The following is a 26,011-nucleotide window of genomic DNA, read 5'->3' as shown; positions in this document are numbered from 1 at the left end:
TGTTTTTTTATTAACCACTTGAGCCCCAGAGGATTTACCCCCCTTAATGACCAGGCCTTTTTTTGCTGTTTGGCGCTGCACTAATTCAAATGATAATTGCGCGGTCATGCAATGCTGTACCCAAACAAAATTTACGTCCTTTTTTTCCCACAAACAGAGCTTTCTTTTGGTGGTATTTGATCACCTGTGCGCTTTTTATTTTTTGCGCTATAAACAAAAAAACCACAAAAATTTTGAAAAAAAACAATATTTTCTACTTTCAGCTATAAAAAATATATCGTAAACTCAAAGTTAGTCATAAATTTAAGCCAAAATGTATTCTGCTACATGTTTTTGGTAAAAAAAATCCCGTGCATTAGCGGGCAAACTGGCGCTATCTAGGAGGGGCGCTAACACTATCGGAAGTCACCAGTGACACTAATACAGTGATCAGTAAAAATCTGTTCACTGTAATCAATGACACTGGTGACAGGGCAGTGAAGGGGTTAACTGGGGGGGGGAGGGGGACGATCAAGGGGTTAAATGGGATTTCTGGTGCACTAGCGGGCAAACTGGCGCTATCTGGGAGGGGCGCTAACACTATCGGAAGTCGCCAGCGACACTGATACAGTGATCAGTAAAAATTGGTTCACTGATCAGTGACACTGGTGACAGGGCAGTGAAGGGGTTAACTGGGGGGGGGAGGGGGACGATCAAGGGGTTAAATGGGATTTCTGGTGCACTAGCGGGCAAACTGGCGCTATCTGGGAGGGGCGCTAACACTATCGGAAGTCGCCAGCGACACTGATACAGTGATCAGTAAAAATTGGTTCACTGATCAGTGACACTGGTGACAGGGCAGTGAAGGGGTTAACTGGGGGGGGGGGGATCAAGGGGTTAAACGGGATTACTGGTGTACTGGCGGGCAAGCTGGCGCTATCTGGGAGGGGCGCTAACTCTATCGGAAGTCGCCAGCGACACTGATACAGTGATCAGTAAAAATTGGTTCACTGATCAGTGACACTGGTGACAGGGCAGTGCAGGGGTTAACTGGGGGGGGGGCGATCAAGGGGTTAAACGGGATTACTGGTGTACTGGCGGGCAAACTGGCGCTATCTGGGAGGGGCGCTAACTCTATCGGAAGTCGCCAGCGACACTGATACAGTGATCAGTAAAAATTGGTTCACTGATCAGTGACACTGGTGACAGGGCAGTGAAGGGGTTAACTGGAGAGGGGGGGGGTGATCAAGGGGTTAAACGGGATTACTGGTGGGCAATCTGGCGCTATCTGGGAGGGGCGCTAACTCTATCGGAAGTCGCCAGCGACACTGATACAGTGATCAGTAAAAATTGGTTCACTGATCAGTGACACTGGTGACAGGGCAGTGCAGGGGTTAACTGGGGGGAGGGTGCGATCAAGGGGTTAAACGGGATTACTGGTGTACTGGCGGGCAAACTGGCGCTATCTGGGAGGGGCGCTAACTCTATCGGAAGTCGCCAGCGACACTGATACAGTGATCAGTAAAAATTGGTTCACTGATCAGTGACACTGGGTGACAGGGCATTGAAGGGTTTAACTGGAGGGGGGCGATCAAGGGGTTAAACGGGATTACTGGTGTACTGGCGGGCAATCTGGCGCTATCTGGGAGGGGGCGCTAACTCTATCGGAAGTCGCCAGCGACACTGATACAGTGATCAGTAAAAATTGGTTCACTGATCAGTGACACTGGGTGACAGGGCAGTGAAGGGGTTAACTGGAGGGGGGGGGGCGATCAAGGGGTTAAACGGGATTACTGGTGTACTGGCGGGCAAACTGGCGCTATCTGGGAGGGGCGCTAACTCTATCGGAAGTCGCCAGCGACACTGATACAGTGATCAGTAAAAATTGGTTCACTGATCAGTGACACTGGGTGACAGGCAGTGAAGGGTTTAACTGGAGGGGGGGGGGGGGGGCGATCAAGGGGTTAAACGGGATTACTGGTGTACTGGCGGGCAATCTGGCGCTATCTGGGAGGGGCGCTAACTCTATCGGAAGTCGCCAGCGACACTGATACAGTGATCAGTAAAAATTGGTTCACTGATCAGTGACACTGGGTGACAGGGCAGTGAAGGGGTTAACTGGAGGGGGGGGGGGGCGATCAAGGGGTTAAACGGGATTACTGGTGTACTGGCGGGCAAACTGGCGCTATCTGGGAGGGGCGCAAACTCTATCGGAAGTCGCCAGCGACACTGATACAGTGATCAGTAAAAATTGGTTCACTGATCAGTGACACTGGGTGACAGGGCAGTGAAGGGGTTAACTGGAGGGGGGGGCGATCAAGGGGTTAAACGGGATTACTGGTGTACTGGCGGGCAATCTGGCGCTATCTGGGAGGGGCGCTAACTCTATCGGAAGTCGCCAGCGACACTGATCAGTAAAAATCGCTTCACTGATCAGTAACACTGGTGACAGGGCAGTGAAGGGTTAACTGGAGGGGGGGGGGGGGGGCGATCAGGGGGTTAAATGTGTCCTAGAGTGTTCTAACTGTAGTGTAGTGCTTGTGTACTCACTTTTTGGATGTCTTCTTCTCTGTCTGGAACGGAATGTGTCCAGGCAGAGAAGAATGACATCATATCCTGCCCTGTGTAAATATCAACACAGGACAGGATAGGACAGGGACCGATCATATGATTTCAGCCAGAAATCACTGGCTGAAATCTAATGATTGATCCCTCCTGGATCAAATAGTATCACCCGCGGGTCGGCGGGAGCGCGCGCGCGCCCCCTGCCGGCGAAAGTGTCGGGAACGCGGAACCCGTTTTTAAACGTGGTTTTGCGCTCCACTGCCGCCCTGCACACGTATAAACACAGTGGCAGGGCGGCAAGCGGTTAAATGGAGATGTAGCTCTTCCTCTGATGTAGACAACACAGAGTCGGGTATTGGGAGAGCGTGTCCAAGTGGGCCTTTACCAGATCACAAGGATTTCAAATCTGATAATGTTCTTTTATTAAAAAATTGAGTTGGGGATAATGTGGAAAAGTAATGGCTTGCCTGGAGAGCACTCCAGGTGTATAATCAATAGGGGTCATTCCGAGGTGTCAGGGCAGGAAATCAAGGGCCACTGACACCAACACTAACAATGGAACTTAGTTTCCTCTGAGTGGCACCAAGATGGGGCTTATTTTGATCCACTGACAGCAACAACTTAGAGTTTATGCTATCCCACTGACACCAGTGCTAAGGCTTATTTTACACCCGTTGTCACTACATTGGTGTTTATTTTATTCCATTGACACCCAATGATATTGCTTTTTATCCCACTGGTATGAACAGTCTGGGGCTTATTTCTTCCCCCTGACAACAATTTGACCCTTATCCTATTCTACTGATAGCGATAACCAGGCTTGTTTTATGTCTCTGACACCAATGGTTCTGATTATTTTATTTCACTGACACCAATGACTTTACCCTTCTGACATGAATAATTCTGCTTATTTTATCCCAGTGACACCAAAGATTGGTGTTATTTATTGTGACTTATTTTATTTCCTTGACACTGATGGGGCTAATTTTATCCTGCTGACACCAATCATTAAATCCCAACTCCAGAATGAAAAAAAAAACTCATGCAATGGGGCCCTGATGCGTTACAAGGGTTACATGTTCATGGGGGAATGAACAGGTGGTATTACTTACCTCTCCCCTCGCAGTCCTTGAGGCTCTAGCTCTTTTCTCTTCTAATTTATTCCAGTGACACCAACAATGGGGCTTCTATCCCTCTGATGCCAGATATGGGTTTTTGTTATCCAAATAACTTCAACAATATAGAGTTTATTTTAGCTCACTGGCATCAACAATGGGACTTATCTTGCTCCCACTGCCACCCAAAATGGGCTTATTTTGTTCCATTATTACCAATGACAGGACTTATTTTATTCTGCTAACACCAAGGATGGGACTCATTTTATTCTGCTAACACCAAGGATGGGACTCATTTTATTCTGCTAACACCAAGGATGGGACTCATTTTATTCTGCTAACACCAAGGATGGGACTCATTTTATTCCATTAACGCCAAGGATGGGACTCATTTTATTCCATTAACGCCAAGGATGGGACTCATTTTATTCCATTAGCGCCAATGATGGCAAATTTATTATATTCCATTAATACCAAGGATGGGGCTCATTTTATTCCATTAATACCAGGGATGGGGCTCATTTTATCCATTAATACCAAGGATGGGGCTCATTTTATTTCTCTAACACCAATGATGGGGCTTATTTCATTCCATTAATACCAAGGATGGGGCTCATTTTGTTCCATTAATACCAAGGATGGGGCTTCATTATTTCATTAATACCAAGGGTGGGGCTCATTTTATTCCATTAATACCAAGGATGGGGCTCATTTTATTTCATTAATACCAAGGATGGGGCTCATTTCATTCCATTAATACCAAGGATGGGGCTCATTTTATTCCATTAATACCAAGGATGGGGCTCATTTTATTCCATTAATACCAAGGATGGGGCTCATTTTATTCCATTAATACCAAGGATGGGGCTCATTTTATTCCATTAATACCAAGGATGGGGCTCATTTTATTCCATTAATACCAAGGATGGGGCTCATTTTATTCCATTAATACCAAGGATGGGGCTCATTTTATTTCATTAATACCAAGGATGGGGCTCATTTTATTTCATTAATACCAAGGATGGGGCTCATTTTATTCCATTAATACCAAGGATGGGGCTTCATTATTTCATTAGTACCAAGGATGGGGCTCATTTTATTCCATTAATACCAAGGATGGGGCTCATTTTATTCCATTAATACCAAGTATGGGGCTCATTTTATTCCATTAACACCAAGGATGGGGCTTCATTTTTCCATTAATACCAAGGATGGGGCTCATTTTATTCCATTAATACCAAGGATGGGGCTCATTTTATTCCATTAATACCAAGGATGGGGCTCATTTTATTCCATTAATACCAAGGATGGGGCTCATTTTATTCCATTAATACCAAGGATGGGGCTAATTTTATTCCATTAATACCAAGGATGGGGCTTCATTATTCCATTAATACCAAGGATGGGGCTCATTTTATTCCATTAATACCAAGGATGGGGCTCATTTTATTCCATTAATACCAAGGATGGGGCTCATTTTATTTCATGGACATTTCATTGTTTATTTTATTCCACTGAAATTAATCCCACTGATAACAATTATGGGGGTTATTTTTCTCTCAATGACACAGAAATTTGAGACTTATGTTGCTCCCATTGTCACAGTGATGGGACTTATTTTTTTACTAGGCTGGTAAATGCAATTATTAACCAAATCCTGGGGTATATTTTACTTTTTGGTGTATTTGTTTGGAGGAAGGGTGTCAGGGCGTTTGGATCAGATAGTAGACGGCTGTGTTCAAAGGCTACTTGAGATACCTTCAGCATTTGACCTTTCCCATTGTGGAGTCACCTCTTTTGGGTGAGCCTTTTCAGTCTTAGGTAGAGGTGACCCAAATTGGCTTAATGACATGGATGGATTACTGGTATTCTGAAGTGCCGCAAGTTTTTGAACTATGCTTGAGATATATTAACACACCGCAGGGTGTGTTTGGTAAACATTGAATTATAAAAAAGTAAACATACTGTACTTAATCTAAGCTGAAAATCACTGAGCTAAGATACTTTCCAATTGCGTATATTAACACTAAAACACAAAGATGTACGTTTCATGTTTTTATTGGTATTTTAATAAATGTTGGTAGATTCAGTGGGGGAGTTGATAAAGAGTGTTGCAAGAATAAACTCAATGCTACTCTCACAAACTTAAAAATTGGAGCAGGTTCTGCAACTGCAACATCCAACTGCAGTTCACAGCAATAACATTGATACAGGCACAAACAGGCACAAATTTTAATTCAGTTGTCGGGTACTGTAGCACAAAGATTACTCCGCCAGGGGCCCAGGAAGTTTTTTTAATTGCTGCAGACCAGGAGAGCAGTCAGCAGTACATGGAAGTAAAAGGTCCCACTCTGCCGACGGACCCCTGTTGAATTGCAAGCTCTGGGCCCCATACAGGAGGACCATAGGTACCCCCTTATCGCTCTGCACAGGAAGGCTGAAGACCATACAGCGAAGAACTAATGCAGAGTTCAGTTTAAATCTGTTCTAATGGCAGAACGTTTTTTTACTTTAATGCCTTCAGTGCATTAAGGTAAAAAAACCTTCTGAATGCAGCTCCCCAGCCCCCCTTATACTTACCTGAGCCCCATTTCGATCCAGCATGTGCATCAAAACATGAAGAAAAATAGATCAAATTTGTGTTGTTCCTCTAAAAAAAATTGAAGAAAAGTGAATATTAGACTGTTCAAAAAAATATCAGTGTTTGTATTCTTCTTTACAAACTCAAACATTCACTATATAAACTGAAAAATGTTTGAAGATTTTGCTTTCCTTTGAATGACTTAATGAATATTTGGTTGTAGTCGCACTGTTTCTGAGAACTGCTGTACATCTGTGTTGCATGGAGTCACCCAACTTCTGGCCCCTGTGATCAGGTATTCCAGCCCAGGATGATTGGACGACATTCCACAGTTCTTCTCTATTTCTTGGTTTTGCCTCAGAAATGGCATTTTTGATGTCACCCCACAAGTTTTCTATTGGATTAGGATCCGGGGATTGGGCTGGCCACTCCATAACGTCCATCTTGTTGGTCTGGAACCAAGATGTTGCACGTTTACTGGTGTGTTTGGGGTCGTTGTCTTGTCGGAACACCCATTTCAAGGGCATTTCCTCTTCAGCATAAGGCAGCATGACCTCTTCAAGTATTCTGATGTATTCAAACTGATCCATGATCCCTGGTATGCGATAAATAGGCCCAACACCGTAGTATGAGAAACATCCCCATATCATGATGCTTGCACCACCATGCTTCACTGTCTTCACAGTGTACTGTGGCTTGAATTCAGTGTTTGGGGGTCGTCTGACAAACTGTCTCCGGCCACTATACCCAAAAAGAACAATCTTACTTTCATCAGTCCACAAAATGTTGCGCCATTTCTCTTTAGGCCAGTCAATGTGCTCTTTGGCAAATTGTAACCTCTTCAGCACATGTCTTTTTTCCAACAGTGGGACTTTGCGGGGGCTTCTTGCAGATAGCTTGGCTTCACATAGGCGTCTTCTAATTGTAGCAGTCCTCACAGGGAACTTTACACCTTCTTTCATCTTCCTGGAGCTGATTGTTGGCTGAGTCCGTGCCATTTTGGCTATTCTTCTATCCATTCGAATGGTAGTTTTTCGCTTTCTTCCACGTCTTTCAGGATTTGGTTGCCATTTTAAAGCATTTGCGATCATTTTAGCTGAGCAGCCTATCATTTTCTGCACTTCTTTATATGTTTTCCCCTCTCCAATCAACCTTTTAATGAAGGTACGCTGTTCTTCTGAACAATGTCTGGAACGACCCATTTTCCTCAGAATTTCAGAGAGAAATGCACTGTAACCAGCATGTACAACATTTGCTGCCTTCCTTCCTTAAATAAGGGCAATAATTGCCACCTGTTTTTCATAGAATGAATGACCTCACTAATAGAACTCCACACTGCTATTATTTTGAACATGCCCCTTTCAATTAGTGATTCAATGACACAGAATCAGCGGCATGCATGTCATGACTGTTGGGTCTGTTGGATTTCTATTACTCTACTACACCTACTAGTACATTATTTTTGGCAATGACCAAGTCCTTCATACTAAAAGGGTGCCTAGAACTTTTGCTGAGCCGAAAAAGCTGACATTCGTCAACAGCACCAACCAAAGCATTGGGAGGTAGGACATTTTTTGCATCTAGCGTTGAACATCAGGGCAAGCCTGGTCCTGCCTGACAGCGAATGGGATAAACCAGATATTACACATTCATGTCCCATGCTGCAGAATGGTAAGCAGCAACAGTCTGGTGTGAAGATGGGGATATGGGACTTCCCCAAGAAGGACCCCATTAAATCCTTAACGCTCATGCAAAATCAGGGTCGGTTGGTCCTAGACTTCAGAGTCTGAACATGGGAGTGAAAAGTTTGGAGCATTTCTAGGGGAAGGAAAAACTTTGCACAGGACAAGGATTAGAATCAGGCTCAGATATTCAGAGCAATGAAAGGATCCAGCTCTGAGTTCTATTTCTAGAATTTGAGGATCATCCCGGATCTCAATAGGATCTGCACAGTCTGATGGATGTTGACTGACCTGTTGGCATTTTGCACAGTAGAGTAGCAGATGGCTAAAGAGGGATCACTTTGATGCATTTGGCCAGCTTGAATATGTATTGCAATATATGGAAAGCAAGAATCCTTGTTTACTAGTAATAAGTAAGTGTGCATTGAGAAGACCCTTGATACAGTAGACAGGTCCAAGGCATGGCAATACTTAGAAAAAAAGGCTACAAGGCCTGGAAAGTCCCCCACATGAAAGTTACAATGACAAACCTGGCAGACTCCATGGATGATATATATATATATATATATATATTTTTTTTTTTTTTTTTTTTTTGAGTGGGTACCTATTGGGAAAGTGCAACACTACTTGTGCATGGACAGTGGGAAGCCAGCTGTAAAGCACCAGAAAGTCAGCGCCGGCTTCCCACATCCAAGATGGCCATGCCGCAGAACCCTAAGACCGGCAAAGAACTGGCCTTGGTGAGGACAGCGCTGGATCCCTGTTATGTTTATTAAAAGTCAGCAGCTACAGTATTTTTTTTTTTTTTAGGGCAAAGTTCCTTTTAAGGATAATAGCGAAAAACTGAGGCATGCTAAGAGCTGGAGGAGTTATTCTGCGCCATCCTTACTGCTTTCTTGTTTTAGCATCCCATCTCCTGAAGGTGGCAGCATAACAGGGTTAAAACTATAGATCCTGTGTCATGTACTATACTGTACAAATGAGAATTGTGTTTGTTGTACAAATAAATTCTGGAATCACCATGGTAAGACTAAAATGCCAATTAAAATAATAAATCTGGACTTACCTGTCTCACAGGTAAATATCTTCAGATAACATGTTGGGGAATACTGTAAATCTGCCCATGAAGCGGCACACTTGTAAGATGTAGTCCAGCAAAAGTGACATGCAGAAAAAAAGAATTGCTGATAAATGTAATTCTTTATGGTTGCATGGGGTCCCTCCAAAATCTATACCAAATCCTTATCTAGCCATTCAGCTTGACTGGTCAGGAAATAGAGAAGCAGGAAGCATGCACCCCCCTACTTCCTGAACCATGCCAGGCCACGCCACGTGCCCTCAACTTGGTAAGGGTATCTTGCCTGCTTCATAGGGACAAGGGCCTCATCACCACATCCCTAGCCTGGTGGATGTGGGGGGGGGGGGGGGGGGGAGTCTTTAGGGAGTGGACTTATCAAAACCTGGTGCAGCGCTCAACCTAAATGTTACCTACTAATAAATGAATACAATAATCATTCTTTTTAGGTGACATCCCAAAACGCACTTTATAACGCATTGATACACCATAAATAGTCACTCCAAAACGCACTTTTTAGCGTATCATATATCTTTTTGTGACATTAGGTTGGGGCCATATACAACAATAAGATTAAATAGTAATTAGCAGTTTTTTCTCTTTTCTTCTGTAAAATGTATAGTTTTTTATCCTATGTAGTATTTATGGCATTAGTTTTTATAGATATCAACAAAAATGATTTTAAATAGGTATAGATCGCCATATTAAATAGTCATCACTTCCTTATATATTTTTAGTACATTCCATATATGCATTTATATTACGTTGTTCAACTTTTGATTGCTGTTAATAAAGGTTTAGAACTGCATTAGTGCAGATATACATGCCCTGTTTTAACTTATATTTTTAGATTTAATAAAAGTGTAGGTTTCAGATATTAATAGTCCCCCGATTTGTATAGCTATTGGAGGTTCCTGAGAGGTAGGAGCATCTCATAGATTATCTTCTATACAGGACCCCAATAAAATGGCCACCGTAGGGTTACCTACAGTTTAAAAGTGTTATTTCACATGCTCCGGTTTAATATATATTGATCAGTTACATAAATAAAAGCGTAGAAATATAAGTATCATCAATAATATTACATTTTCCCTGGTAATGGCTGCAGGAGATTTCCTGAGAGGTAGGAGCAAAAGGCAGGTCCGCCTCTGAACTGTGATTGACATCCAGTTTCCCTATATAAAGCCGCATGTCACCAATGACGTTACCCTGAGGAAGTCTCGTGATAACGGGACATAACGCGTAGGAACGTGGTGACGTATTTTTGGCGTGGATGCCATCTTGCTACACCTAAAAACCCATGCAAGTACACCCATAGCATGTGGTTTTACAGCTTGTTCTATTTTAATGCAAATTGAGTGGGCAATTGGCTATATATGTTCTTAAAAGTATATTAAACTGATTTCCACTATGGAAGATGTCTTCTATCTCTACCTTCTTAATCTTAATGTGAGTTGGCTGTATCTCATTTAAACATCTCTGGAGGTGACCCTGCTGCTTATTACGCATAGCAGTGAAGGGGATATCAAGCGTTTTGGCCCGTTTGGGTCGCTTCAAGGAGGTGAGGGGGCAATTCAGCCGCTTATGGATTATTTCCCATTGGTTCTTATGCACATCCACTTCACGCAACTTTGAATTTTTTAATATATTTTATATACTTTTTTTGTATATTCTTTTTTATTTTTCTTTTGGACTTATTGCATAATATTATTTAAATTTAAGTGGTGTTGATGTTTTTCATAACATTATTTTTATATGTTCATATAATTTTGGTATATTTTTTTTCTCTTGATGTTATAACACAGCACTTGTCACTTTTGTGGAATTTGATCCCTCATTTAGGGATTCACTTATTGTCACTTGGTTCTTTTCCTTATTGGGCATTATTGAGCCATTGTGATCACTATTTTGTGAGCTATTGGTCCCAATTTCAGGGATTCTTTGTATACTATTTGTTTTTTATTCACATCAGTACAGTCCCATTTGGACTTTTTGTTTTCACTGTTTTTTGTTATGGTACCATGTTTAGTCACTTCTTTGTTTTCACTTTAGCTCCCTGAGTGGATCAGTTCACTTCACGATAAGGGACTATTATTCAGTGTACACTAATAGTCACATAAAAATAATGATTATTGTATTTATTTATTAGTAGGTAACATTTAGGTTAAGCGCTGCACCAATATATATATATATATATATTTGTCTACTCTAGTATCCATTTGATATATGGATGGGTGCTAGCAGCCCTCCCAATTCGGTAGCATTGTTCATCTAGTAGCGCAGGAGGCTCATACTGTAGTTATCAGAACCTGGAATTCCTCTTAGGCCCCTTTCACACTTGGTGGAACCCATCAGCGCATCTGCTCTCTCAGCGAGGGGATCTGTCCGCTGATCCCCGCTGAGGAAGCAGGTGACAGATCCATGTCCGCTCCGCTTATGCAGAGCAGACATGAACACAGCCTGCTGTCCTCTATGGGCTGTTGGATGTAAACGGACCACCTGTCCATTTCCACCCGTCATCTGATCCAATCCGTCAGACAGATGGGGAATGGATCCCCATCCGTCTCTTTTTAGTGGGTAGGATCGAACCGGATGCAGGAGGGTGTAAACGGACACATGTCCGCTTACACCCACCGCTCAATAAAGAGCAATGGATCGTCCGATCGGATCCACTTGAAATACAGACAACCAGGCCTGATTAGTCTGCTCATGTGAAAGGCGCCATAAGGATAAGCAGGTCCCCAGATATCTTGTCTGGTTACTCATTCCCACCGAAAATACACTGTAAATAAACACACCAACACTGTTGACAATGTATGAAAAGAAAAAAAGTCCCACAGTGTTAATTCATCACCATCATCCAGCGATGTAATCACAATGAACAACACCCTACTACCCTCTGATAGAAGCACAACTATTCACTCTGCCATTAAAAAACATGCCCCACAGTGTAAATCCATCATCAATTACACTGTCCAGCGATTTAATTTAAATCTAGTGTCAGTCACAATGAGCAATGCCCGGCCGACTCGCCAACACAAACACGACATCGCACACCGATGGTCAATGAATATGTCCCACGGTGTAAATCCAGCATCAGTTACGTTGTCCAGCGAAGTAGATCCAATATCAATCGCAATGAACGACGACTCGCCAATATAAACGTGACGACCTGCGCCAACAATCCCCTCCTACTGGGATGTCCAGACCAGTCAGTGATATTGGCTGAAGTCATTCACCAAATATTTTGCTGGCCAGCTTGTTTATAATTTGAAAAAAAGAAAAACCGCAGGCAGTGGGGGCCACACAGTGTCAATGGTTTTAAAGGCTAAATTCACCTTTAGTAGCATGTTACATTTTACACCCTAAACATGGGTGTAACACGTAACATGCACCCAGGGGCGGACTGAACATTTGGAAACTTGGGCACTGCCCGAGGGCCCGGGGTCAGTAGGGGGCCCCATGAGATGCCCCTGGTACCTTTTTCATAGGCTTTTTTGAATTTGGGCAAGGACACAGGGTCCCCATGATCCCTTATTGCCCGGGGTCCCCATGAGTTGTCAGTCCACCCCTGCATGCACCTATTGACCCTGTACCAGAGCCCCTTTCTCTGTGACAGCAGCTGTGGGTTCTTCTCTGTGTACCTGCTGCCAAATTTTTTAAATGGTGTGGCTGTGCAGTGGGCATAGATATGTGAATTAATGATCCACAAAGGCAGTTCGACTTGTGGTTTCAAAAGACTGCGAGCATGCTGATCAGTTCGCTCATAGTCCATTCACACTGCCTACAGCTCTGCAACTGAACGCCCGTACGTTGGTATAAGCCAGTGTTTCTCATCTCCAGTCCTCATGGACCCCCAACAGGTCATGTTTTCAGGATTTCCATTATTTTGCACAGGTGATTTGATCAGTTTCACTGCCTTAGTAATTACCACAGCTGTTTCATCTGAGGGAAATCCTGAAAACATGACCTGTTGGGGGTCCATGAGGACTGGAGTTGAGAAACACTGGTATAAGCACAGAGGGTGTGGCTAGCGGTGACGTCACCACGCACTCCGACGCACGTGTCCGGATCACGTGATCGTACTACCACCATTTTGAGTGCATGCAGGCTGGTGAGACACTGGATACAGGGCTCTGTGCCCTGATGTATCAAATGCTTTTTTCTTACTTATTGTGAGTGTGATTTTAAGGGTTTTTTTTTACAATAAATTTGTTGGATAATATTACACTGGCGAGTTCTTTCTTTACCCACATGTGCTAATTTGGATATGAGAGGATCTTCCTTTGGAGTTTGGTGGAATACCGGATATATATTGATATGCTGATTGATTACCAACACATGAGGATCTTCTTTTGGAGTATGTTTGGTGAATATATACTAATATGCTGGTTAATTACTAGCACATGGTGAGTGTGCATTTTGATGGGGTGTTCTGAGCACTGAATATCACATTTGATGAAGGAGGATCTCAGTACTTCATTGATTGAGGATCATTGATATATGGACTTTTTTGAATGGACTATATTGAGATCCCTTATTTATGTTATTGCACTATTAATTTGCACATATTTGGTGGTGGTTATATATATTTGTGCAAATTAATTTATTGATTCAATTTAGGATTGCGCTATTATTTGTGGTTATTTTGTTTATCACAACTTATTATTATTTACAGTTTTTTATTAATAGCAGCACCTATTAATTATATCCACTCTCTGTTATATTGGCGCAATAATGTTGGTATAGGAGGAGTGTCATACTCATAGAGACATTTCTTTGGTGCCTAACCTTATAGTAAGCACAGACCTGCAGGTATTGTGTGCAGGAGCCTGAGGCTGCATTCACACTTCAGTGTTTTGTAGCTTAACCTGTTTTGTAGACGCCGAGCGCCCGCACATTTGCGTTCTATTAAAAAAGAACATATGTGCTGAGAGCGCGTGCCCTGCGAGCTCCCAGCACACATGTCCAGTACTCAGGGAAAGGTCCCGGTCTCCTCTTTCAATTGGGACCTTTCCCGATCATGTGACGGGAGGCACCGGCGCAAAGGGGTTAAAGCTCGAAGCTCCAAACTTAAAAAATCGATTGTTCACTATGGTGCCTGTTTGCTCGATCAACTGTGAACAGGCACCATAGAGAGCAATTGATTTTTTAAGTTTGAGCTTTTTTGGGGATTCAAGCTACAAAACAGTCAAGTCTGAATGCAGCCTAATATTGCACCCGTGATTCAGTGACTGCAGGCTCCAGAAGCTTAGTTTTTAATTGTGGAGGTAGCTATCTACCTAGAAACTAATGACGGGGGATCCATTTTGGTAGTGATACTATTACTAAGTAAATGACGTCTGGCTGCAGCAGGCTGATGTTTGGGTCATTGAGCTGGGCAAATGTGGCCATTCAGTTTGGAGAACTTGAACCAGCTAGTGTTTGGGTCTAACTCAACATGGATCCAAACCTCAAGCTCATTCCTACTCCATACTAGGGATAAGCTTTGAGTTTGGGTCGACAGAGAATTGCACTTGAACTCTAGTTGTTCAAGGTTTGCTACATAGAAAAGCTAAATGGCCAGATTTCGCCTGTTTGCCTACCCGATCCTCCAGCAGCTGCTGTAGCCAAAATTTGCATCAGTTAGTGGTGGTACCACCTAGCAACCAATCACCTGTTGCTTAATTCGAAAGGTTAACTAAGGAACTCTGACCTCCATCCAGCACTATGCTGCCTCCCACTCTCCGCTCTGTAGTGGACAAGAGAGTGGCTGAGGCTGGGGAGAAGCAGAGCCGTGTTCACAAGCCAGCTGTCGGTAGATTACAATCGTCAGCTTGCCGAACCCTGTCCTAAGACGATCGGATGCTCCCTGGATCGACAACCTATGGTGTTATTTCTTATTTCTGTAGCCAAACTTTGTATCAGTTGGTGGTGGTATCACTACTGCCACTAAATGAGTGACTTCCCCTCCCGCTGGCTTGTTTCATGTAGTAAACAATCCAGCGGGTATCTCCGAGTGAAGTCATTGACCAAATATGGTCAATGACATTAGGTAGCATGGCTTGTTAAAGCGGAATTAAAGTCCCACTGTGACCCACCATGAAGGCAGGTTTCTCTAAATAAACACAGTGAGTGATCGGTACCGGCAGGGTACAGGAGTCAGCATGGCGGAAGACAGTGAGAGTTGAGGACTGTGTCCCTGTTGGCAGAGCCCTTAAAGCGGAGTTCCAGACATTTTTGTGATTATTAAAAGTCAGCAGCCTACAAAAACTGCAGCTGCTGACTTTTAATAAACACACCCTTACCTGTCCCAGAGTCCAGCCATGTTCTCACACACGCAGTCCCTTCTCTCCTTCTGTCCTCCATGGCGCCAGCATCTCAACTGTGGGCACCAAACTATGACAGCTTCACAGCCTGGTGCCCACTGCGCATGCGCAAGTCACATACTAATTGCTCTGGCAGTCTTCTGGGATCTGTGAAAGTTGCCAGGAGACTAAGAGGGAGGAGGGGGCCGAACTTCCGGCTCACTTCCCTGTGGCAAACTGAGCCGGAAGTGGGAGCGGGTACCTGTCACAAACAGGTATCCGCTCCTCCCTCCCCTCCAAATGGTGCCAAATATGGCAGTGGAGGGGGAAGGAGGAGGCAAATAAGTGAAGCTTCCACTTTTGAGTGGAACTCCACTTTAAGAGATCTCCTCTTCCCCACACAGCACATATGTCAGGAATTGACTAGCCAATAGTGGTGGGACTCACCTGCCTTGTGGGCTGCAGTACCAGGGCTGGCCAGCGGGTGCTCTCAACAACCAGAGGCTCACTTCGGCAATTAGCCATCACCTGGGGTTGATTGCAGGTGGTGTATTTAAGTGATGGCCAGACCTGCAGTCTGTGCCTTGTTGTACTGTTTGCTTGGCCCTGGTTTCCTGATCCTGTTTCTGCCTGTCCTGACGCTGCCTGAACTCTGCCCGTACTGACCTCGGCTAGTCCTGACCACTCTCCCGCCTGCTCCTGGTACTCCGTTTGCCCATTTGCTATGACCCGGCCTGCCTGACTATTGTATCGTATGTTTGTTATCTGTTGGAGGTTTGGTTCAGTTTGTTTGCACTGTGTTATGTTTAGTTTTGCACTGCGTTTTGTATTGTTAGTCTCAATAAATTATATTATTTACTATATCTGAAACCTGCGTTTCCCTGTGTCAGTCCACACACTTCTGGTCACACCCGCATCCCTGACATTACAACAAGGCCATCCTGACCAGAAGTGGCTGCACAGGGAAGCCATCTTGGCTTGTTGCTGGGAAGGATGGATCTTGATGAGGTTGTGTATTTATCTCTGCTAGTGTTTGATGACAGAGAATATGCTTATCAGACTCTGAAGGAGTATACCCGGGATCAACTGCTAGAGTGTATAAGGATCGCTCATTGTCTAGTTGATCAGGGCACAGAGTTTTCTGAGGTGCAGCCATTGATCCAGGTTTGTGTTGAGTTGGCTCGGTCCTGTACCCCTGAAAGCAGGAATGACTTTTTTCCCCCATTTAGTGTGGATCAAGTGGAATCACTGGTATGGTTGTTGGAGGATGATCCAGATTGTTTCCATGAGCACTATGCAGCTTGTCCATCACATGTGCTCATGGATTGCATAAACGCAGTGCAGTCTTTGATCAGACAGGCTATGTGTAAGCTGAGTTTTGTTCAACCAGTACTGCAGACATGGACAGATTTGTTACACCTAGCCTCAGTCGGCTTGCAATATCATTCCTCAGTCCGGTGTCCAGCCCGAAGAGCCTCAGTCCGGTGTCCAGCCCGAAGAGCCTCAGTCCGGTGTCCAGCCCGAAGTGCCTCAGTCCGGTGTCCAGCCCGAAGTGCCTCAGTCCGGTGTCCAGCCCGAAGTGCCTCAGTCCGGTGTCCAGCCCGAAGTGCCTCAGTCCGGTGTCCAGCCCGAAGTGCCTCAGTCCGGTGTCCAGCCCGAGGTGCCTCAGTCCGGTGTCCAGGCCGAAGTGCCTCAGTCCGGTGTCCAGCCCGAAGTGCCTCAGTCCGGTGTCCAGCCCGAAGTGCCTCAGTCCGGTGTCCAGCCCGAAGTGCCTCAGTCCGGTGTCCAGCCCGAAGTGCCTCAGTCCGGTGTCCAGCCCGAAGTGCCTCAGTCCGGTGTCCAGCCCGAAGTGCCTCAGTCCGGTGTCCAGCCCGAAGTGCCTCAGTCCGGTGTCCAGCCCGAAGTGCCTCAGTCCGGTGTCCAGCCCGAAGTGCCTCAGTCCGGTGTCCAGCCCGAAGTGCCTCAGTCCGGTGTCCAGCCCGAAGTGCCTCAGTCCGGTGTCCAGCCCGAAGTGCCTCAGTCCGGTGTCCAGCCCGAAGTGCCTCAGTCCGGTGTCCAGCCCGAAGTGCCTCAGTCCGGTGTCCAGCCCGAAGTGCCTCAGTCCGGTGTCCAGCCCGAAGTGCCTCAGTCCGGTGTCCAGCCCGAAGTGCCTCAGTCCGGTGTCCAGCCCGAAGTGCCTCAGTCCGGTGTCCAGCCCGAAGTGCCTCAGTCCGGTGTCCAGCCCGAAGTGCCTCAGTCCGGTGTCCAGCCCGAAGTGCCTCAGTCCGGTGTCCAGCCCGAAGTGCCTCAGTCCGGTGTCCAGCCCGAAGTGCCTCAGTCCGGTGTCCAGCCCGAAGTGCCTCAGTCCGGTGTCCAGCCCGAAGTGCCTCAGTCCGGTGTCCAGCCCGAAGTGCCTCAGTCCGGTGTCCAGCCCGAAGTGCCTCAGTCCGGTGTCCAGCCCGAAGTGCCTCAGTCCGGTGTCCAGCCCGAAGTGCCTCAGTCCGGTGTCCAGCCCGAAGTGCCTCAGTCCGGTGTCCAGCCCGAAGTGCCTCAGTCCGGTGTCCAGCCCGAAGTGCCTCAGTCCGGTGTCCAGCCCGAAGTGCCTCAGTCCGGTGTCCAGCCCGAAGTGCCTCAGTCCGGTGTCCAGCCCGAAGTGCCTCAGTCCGGTGTCCAGCCCGAAGTGCCTCAGTCCGGTGTCCAGCCCGAAGTGCCTCAGTCCGGTGTCCAGCCCGAAGTGCCTCAGTCCGGTGTCCAGCTCGAAGTGCCTCAGTCCGGTGTCCAGCCCGAAGTGCCTCAGTCCGGTGTCCAGCCCGAAGTGCCTCAGTCCGGTGTCCAGCCCGAAGAGCCTCAGTCCGGTGTCCAGCCCGAAGAGCCTCAGTCCGGTGTCCAGCCCGAAGAGCCTCAGTCCGGTGTCCAGCCCGAAGAGCCTCAGTCCGGTGTCCAGCCCGAAGTGCCTCAGTCCGGTGTCCAGCCCGAAGTGCCTCAGTCCGGTGTCCAGCCCGAAGTGCCTCAGTCCGGTGTCCAGCCCGAAGAGCCTCAGTCCGGTGTCCAGCCCGAAGTGCCTCAGTCCGGTGTCCAGCCCGAAGTGCCTCAGTCCGGTGTCCAGCCCGAGATCTCCCCCCTCTCTTCTCTTCCCTCTCTCTCCCCCCTCAATATCTCTCTCTCCTCTCTCTCTTCCCTCTCTCTCTCCCCTCTCTTTCTCTCTCTCCCCCTCTCTCTCTCTAGGCCCGCCTAGCAACCAATCACCTGCTGGTTAATTCGAAAGGTTACTGAGGGAGCTCCGCCCTCCATCCATCACTATGCTCGCTCTCCGCTCTGCAGTGAACATGAGAGCAGCAGCGGCTGGGGGAAGCAGGGCAGAGATAACGATCTATCTGTCGCCTGCCCGCAGTCGAGTGGTAGATTGCAATCAGCGTCTTGCTGAACCCGCCCTAGGGCCATCGAATGCTCCCTGAATCAACAACCTATGGTGTTATTTCTTGATACAGTGCGTTATGTGTTGTTCTGACATAAAGCTTGCTGTACACTAAAAACAACAACATGCTGACATCAACCCGATAGCAGAATAACTCCATGATTGGTGTTCTGCTGTAATGGAGGTTTAGGATGTCAGCAATGGGAAGGAGAACAAACTTTTTGCCGATGCTGACTTTAATTTGGTGGTCATCTTCAAATTCTATTGTCAGCAGTTTTCTCTCCAGCTCTTTGGTCTCCTTACATGTTGTGTCAACAATGACACCTTTGTAGTGCAGTTTTTCTGCAGTATATTTGACCTTTTTGATGCTAGTGGGTGACTTAGGGCTGAACAATTTATGAAGCCAGGTCCTCTTCTTCCTAGTTTGCTTATTCTCCTTTTCTTTCCTCTCTTCCTTCAGCCCCAAAATCTTAATGTCATCTTGCTTCTCCGTCTCCTTCTGCATCTTTTTGTTCATGTCAATATTGGATGACATTTGGCCCACTAGGTTTTCTAGGCAACTGTTCCAGAACCTTTGATATTGGTTTACCTTGTCCTGGTAATATTTGAAGCTGACGTTAAGGGCATCCACTGCTTGGCTGAGCTTCGTTATTTCAGCTTGTTGCTGCAGCTGAAATTCATTTTCCTTTGTGACATCCATGTCAGTATTGTTCAGGATATCTTGGGAGTCCATTGCTTTTGAAAGCCCAGCATCCTGTAAAGCCTTTGGGTTTGTCAAATTTTTCTCTTTTTGTGGAATATATTTGCTGCCTAAGGAGAGGCAGACTTTAGTTGCTGTCAAGTCTCCACCTCTGTTAGCAGCAGCTGCATTCTCATAAAAAAGAAGATCTTTAACCTTAGGAACTGGTCCAAGATCCTTGAAAATTTGATAAAGACTGTCTTGTTGGTTTGGGATGACCACTTTTTCATATTTTGAAAGCAGCTTATGTGTGCTTACAATGTCCATTGCATGAAGCTCTATCACTGGATTCTTTAGGGAAATCATGTCAGAATATTCATTGAAGCCAAATTCTTCCTCTGGTTCTGGAACATTAAAAACCTCCTCAAACATGCTCCTGAAACGTGGATGGTTTTTGATTATATAGTCATTCTTGATTGAAGCTCCAGCATTTTCCTTGGGGAAATGGCTATTAATTAAGGTGTGGCCGACAAGCACAGCCACGATCAAGAAGTTCTCTTTTTGCCCTGATTCTGTTGACATTTTAAATTTCAGTATTCCAAAGTCATCTGGAGCTGCTATAGCTGGCTGGAAATACTGGTACATGAAAAGGCTAAGAGTCTCAAAGACTTCATCTGCACTTGCCTGGGGGAACTTTTTATGCAGGGCTTGTCTTAGGACTCTTGTCACATACCTTATTCCATAAGGTATACTGTGCACATCTGAGAATATTGCATTTAAGACTAGGTCTGCCATGTTAGTAGTGAGAGAAGGTATTTCCAATAATCTGTGATGTAAGTGAAATATCCCATCTATCACTTCAGTGAGCTTGTTGTGGAGGACATTACATTTTGCAGCCTGCCTGTAAAAGCTGAAGGCAGTCTCAATGCCCATTAATTTTCCTTCCACTATATCCTTGATATGAGTACATTTTTTCTCGACCTCATACTGAATAGCATTTCCCAAAAACTTGACAAAATGATATTCCTCTCTTGGAGTTGAGGCATGATTGTAGAGTCCGGGAAGAAGCCTTTCTTCAAGAATGGTATACTCATGTACTGACATCTGACATATGAGCTTGGACAGGTACTTTGGTTGGGTCTGTAGATGATAGAAGAGGTGCTGATAGGGTTCCAACCTCTGTGTCTTCCTGCTCAGTTCAAGCATGCGTTGTCTGTCAATGGACATCGCATCTTCAATGTCCATTCTGTTGTCCAGCTTTAGTTTTGGAAATCGGGACACAAGGCTTTCTAGTGTCCGTTTCCCATTCACAAGAATTGATATTTTCTTGTCCAAGGTATTCAACTCCTCTTTTAGTGTTTGGATGGCATTCATTTTAGTGGAAACTTCACCTTCTAGGTAATTTATCAATACCTCTTGGGGAGAAAGGATATCCAAGGAGGAGTCCAAGGAATGGGAATCCTTTAGACTGGAACTAACTGATAATCTTTTGCTTCGGAGCAACTTCTTGGAAAGCTTTCCAGCGTGGTTGCTCCCAACAATTGAGCGTATTTCTACAAGGGATGACATAACCTCATTCTCCATAGTTGTAAAACCTGTAAAATAAAAGAAAATGGTTTTAATTGTGTTCTAACCTTTCCTCACTTTGTCTAAAACTAAGAAAACAAAATTGTGAATATATACTGTATACTGTGACTTTCTGGGCATTAGACACCAAATAGTTTGTCCCAAAGCACTGTCATTATTGTGACCCTAGCTGGCTTGTCTTCAGCCACATGGAAATAAACAGAAATTGAGCCTCTTTGGCAGCACATTAAAAAAAGGCTGACTTGAAGTGGTTGTAAAGGCTCAAGGTTTGTCACCTTCATGCATTCTATGCATGAAGGTAAAAAACCTTCTGTGTGCAGCAGTGCCCCCCAGCTCCCCCCCCCCCCCCCCAAATACTTACCTGAGCCCTATCGCAATCCAGCAATGTGCAAGACAGCCTCATTGTCCAAGGTCTCTGCCTCCTCATTGGCTAAGACAGCAAGCAGGAGCCACTGGCTCTCACTGCTGTCGATCACAGCCAGTCAGCCAATGAGGTGAGAGAGGGGGCAGGGCCAAACTGCAGCTCTGTGTGTGAATGGACACACAGAGCAGTGGCTTGGGAACATTACCACAACCTTCCCAAACCTGAGACCCCGTCCTCCTCTTCCTATTTCTTTTTCACCATTCATTAACCTTAGATTGGTCCTTAAAGGGCCCACTTAAAAAAAATGAGGGGATATTCACCTACCATGTAAGATATATCCCTTCTGACTTTAAAATTGCTCAGGTAACAGTTTAATCCAAAGCCTGTCCACACTAGGCATAATAAAGTTATAATGTTGAGAACCAATTCTACACTATATACCATTCTGCTACATATGCAGATCTGTCACATATTATCCGGCTGTATGTACACAACGTAAAACAAGTATATGGCGTCAATGACAAACAATAAATACATGTAAGCCTAAAGAGCATCTGTGCCCAGACTATGGACATTAAAGTATTCCTATAATTTAACAAGCAGTAAGGGAGCTTTAAAACAAGCCCACCCTAACCCCTCTAGCTGTATATAATGTGAAGTCATTATTACCAAACAACAAAGATGTTACAGCACCTGCCTTGTGTTCCCATTAGGGGGCAGCACCTGCTGTGTTTCTATTAGAGGGCTGGATGGCTGCCAAGATTCAGCTCTCAATAGAAAAGAATAGGGAGAGGAGCTGACTTTGTCACTGCCTGTGTTATGAATGTGTGTGCACAGTACTTGTAGGTAGAGGTGAATGAGAAAAACATGTTTTTGTTCAAAATATGGGAAAAAATGTAGAAAAAGTTTCTTACTTTCTCGCTGAGATTCAATGGTGGTCATTTGATGAGAAATGTTTAAATTGGAGCACATTAGTGCAAATATAAACAAGATATTTGAAGAAAACGCCTTTAGCAGTCTAGTACAGTACTGCTCACTACGGAAGACAGAAAGTGTCTGCCTGCTACACTGTGACATCACACAGAGGTCCATGACCACAGAGGTCACATGACCATAGTGAGCACAGCTGATTGGTTGCTATTTTTAGATCTTGTTTTGAACAAAGATCTCTGGCCTAAGGAGCCCGGTAATATGTTACATAAGGGGTTATGCTCTGTAATTATCAGGAATACTAATGGGATTAATTCACAAACCCCTGAATACATATATTAATTGTGCTCACATGTAATATTTAAACTTGACTACATTGAAAATGACTGTAATATTTTATATATAAAATAACATTTTGTATCTTAGTGTGTTAGCTTTGTGAATGAAGCCCGCAGAGTGGTGTAAAATCAGGCTGTTTTAATAGGAGAAATTGTTGAAATCAATAAATCAACCAAATGTTAATTTACAGCAGTTTGTCTTGGGGTAGGGCTGGTGGGGGGGGGGGGGGTTGTTAGGCGGTTTCCATCCCCCACCTTTAGCTGTGGAACTGTAATTTTCAAATCTCAGTGGATTCAACTGAAAATAACAGTCATTTTTTTTTCAAATTTAGAGACTTCAACCTGCTGCTGAGGCATGGTATGGGGGATGGGCAACACACCTTTATAAACAGTGCTACCCGTACTAATGCAAGTCCAGAGCCATGTTTAGATAGCTTGTTGGGTGATGATGTTGTCTGCCTTTCAGAGGGGACACTGGAGGTTTAATTCACAGAATTAATACACCAGGATAGTATGCTTATATTCTATACACACATCAATCTACAGTATATTTAATGTAAACAGGAAGCTCTCCAGCAGATTGTTGCAGTGTACATGGATGAGGCAAACCATTTAAAGTATAACTGGAGGCAAACCTTTTTTTCTAGTTATGGATAGAGTGGAGAGGGATTAAAACCCCTGTCAGATTTTATTGCTGTCTGTGTCTCCGTTAGGGAGATTTGCCCTCTCTATTTGTCCTGATTACCATTATCACTGAAAGTAAAAGAAAATCCTACATTTTGGGTTGTACCCAGAAAAGTAATAGGGGGGAAATCTTCCAATGGGACACTAGAGTCTCCAAGGAATTCTGTTAATTTGCTGGGATTTCTTCTCGCTTCCTCTTTGGCTATGGGACAAGAAGTGAAGGGAAAGGCACAGATGGCGAAAAAAAAATTCTGACAGGTTATAACCCCTCCCTTACTCTATCCAAAATTAAAAAAAGGGATGCCTGTAGTTCTACTGACGGGTGATTAAAATAATCAGCTTTTATTTATTCATGTTGCTTGAGGTGATTGTAGCCCTGTTAGTGCATTTGCGACAGAAACAATTGAGTACTGTCCGTGATACTTTTTGTATTTGCACTAACATACAATTTTGAAGACAAGCTTTCAGGGAGTGTCCCCTTCTTCAAGGTCCAAGCAGTACTATACAAATCACAAAGTTTCATCAGAATGTTAGAAGAGATGGGAAAAAATAACGCTAGAGGTAAGGCACAGCAAAAGCAAAGAAGGGGGGAGGGGGGTAAGACAACACTCACATCACAGAGGGAGTGATGCTTGAGAAGCTTGGGTTTCCCAAAATTAAAAAAAACTGCTGTAAATGATTATAAAGTGTGAGCTGGAGTTTGGATTCAATTTGTTAATGTATCTAAATCTGCTAATACATGTAACACTCCCCTACCTCCAACAAACTGGTGCTGTCTTCTGTGCCTCCTATCTCATTCCTTTCAGAAAAGAAAACTATCATCTAAGTATTGGTAATCTGCAATATATTACATTTTTGGTTTTGGGCTTAATACCGCTTTAATATGCAATACAATGGGAACAACTGGGCCATGGTTACAATACACGGAGAACACCTAGGCAAGGAAAACACTGGCTGTGGGGGCCCGATGGCCTCACAATAAGTATCCATAGACAGCAGGTTGAACACTATGTACATAGACAGTCAGCTCCTGAGCCTAAACTGCAACAACGCTTTTCATAAAAAGGTCTGTCTTTTATTAAACAGCGTTAACTCCACTGACTGTGACAATAGATAGTAAGCTTCTGGGGCTAAAATGACAATTCCACTTCTCAAATCAGGCCTTAGGGGTCTTTAGCATGCTTAGTGTTGGTATAGAGAGTCAGTTCTTGGGCCTCGCAGACCAACCCTGGGCTTCAGGGTCTCCCTCAGTGACCCCTCTGTAGATGCCCCTGTGTGTATTTTAAGCTTTTTATTTAGCATACATTTTCTAGATGTTTTCAAGCCTGGTATGGGTTGTGCAGGGTCCTCACGTATAGTGGGTATTCCTCTATCATGCAGAGCTTAGAGGACCATATTACCACAAATGTATCCCTATCAGGCTCTTCACTATCAAATCAAGCCCCTTAGAACTGCAGTAATTTGGCACTGGCTATCCGGGGCTCCATACAGATGTCCTTCCTTTCTTGCTGACATGGGTTTCATCAGATAGGAAATGAGGTAAAATCTGGAACAGCTACAGTGAATAAAAGAGCTTTTTTTTTTTTTTTAAAGAAGTTAGTAAAGGCTAGAACAGTGGTTGTTGCACTTCTTGTCTGGTAAAACCCTTGTCACCAAGACTAAAAGGGAAGATATATCTGTTCTGTTTTCTATATCATTTATCTTTATTGCCATAGGAACATAGAAGGCAAGAATGTTAGTATACAAGTCATGGTTGGCACATACGTTGCATGTCCCTTAAACCAATAAATGTGATTAAAAAAATCCAAGCGTTCCTTCTTCCTTGTCTGACCCCCCAAACAAAGCATAAGCCTTTTTTTGTATCACATAATGTTGTCAATTTGTATGGCATACCATGAAGATCTAAGGATTTTGAGGGGAGAAAAAGGGAAGAGGTCGGGCAGAGTACGGAAAAGGAATGTTGTTGGGAGTGATTATGAAAGGAGGGAATAGAGAGTGGAGGGGGAAGGGAAACAGGTGTAGGGGGTCTAGGGCAATTGTGGGGGGCATAGGTATGTGAAGGAATAGTATAGACCAGTCTTTCTGAGCTAGGGTTCTATAAAACCCTAGGGGTCCTCCAGAGGTTGCTAGATATTCCTTGAGAAAAGAGTAACCGCTGACACCAATGATCTTTTTAGCTATCTTTAAGGGGGCATTCTTCCTATTGAGGACCAATGTAAGGTACATTCTTTCCACTAATCACAGGTAAGGTGGACCTTCTCCCACTGACCACCTGTTTAAAGAGTCCCTTTTCTGCTTACCGCCAGATTAAGTGAGCTTTTCAGTAACCATCAACGTAAGGAAACTCTTCACTGATCATTAATGTAAGCTAGAGAATAGCAAAAAAAATGAATAACTCAGCAATGAAGTAAAAAAAAAGAAGTCAAATTTACTAAAAAAGATTTGTTGGGATTAAAACTGGAAGATAAAATTTTGCAATGCTGCCCTTTGGTAATTCCCAGTAGAGAGATCATTCAAATGGGTTTGAATAATGTCAATGCATTTCAGTCACATAACACCCTGCCAAAGACTTGTCTAGAGGGATCATGAATGGGTGCAAACACAGTGCCTCTTTAACTCCTTCATGGTCCCTTTTTTTGGTAGCTGATTTTTTTTATGTTTAATTTTTTGTATTCAATAAATGTTAATAAAAGCACAATTTCCATAAAATTGCTTGCAACAAATACATTTCATTACATGGGTTATATATAT

At 44.4% G+C, this 26,011-nt stretch overlaps 1 long non-coding RNA gene and 1 pseudogene across 1 annotated transcript in view; one reads left to right on the top strand and one right to left on the bottom strand.

The window, feature by feature from the left end:
* LOC149453569 (uncharacterized) overlaps nt 1-26,011 on the top strand; it is a 198,814-nt gene that overhangs the window by 69,189 nt on the left and 103,614 nt on the right. The window lies entirely within an intron of this gene.
* Nucleotides 18,990-20,731, bottom strand: LOC149453573 (ras GTPase-activating-like protein IQGAP2; annotated as a pseudogene).

This window comes from Staurois parvus, unplaced genomic scaffold, assembly GCF_062004578.1.
Source record: "Staurois parvus isolate SC_StPar_1 unplaced genomic scaffold, SC_StPar_1.0 ptg000448l, whole genome shotgun sequence".
Lineage (NCBI taxonomy): Eukaryota > Metazoa > Chordata > Amphibia > Anura > Ranidae > Staurois > Staurois parvus.
This window is presented reverse-complemented; position numbering and strand designations above follow the sequence as displayed.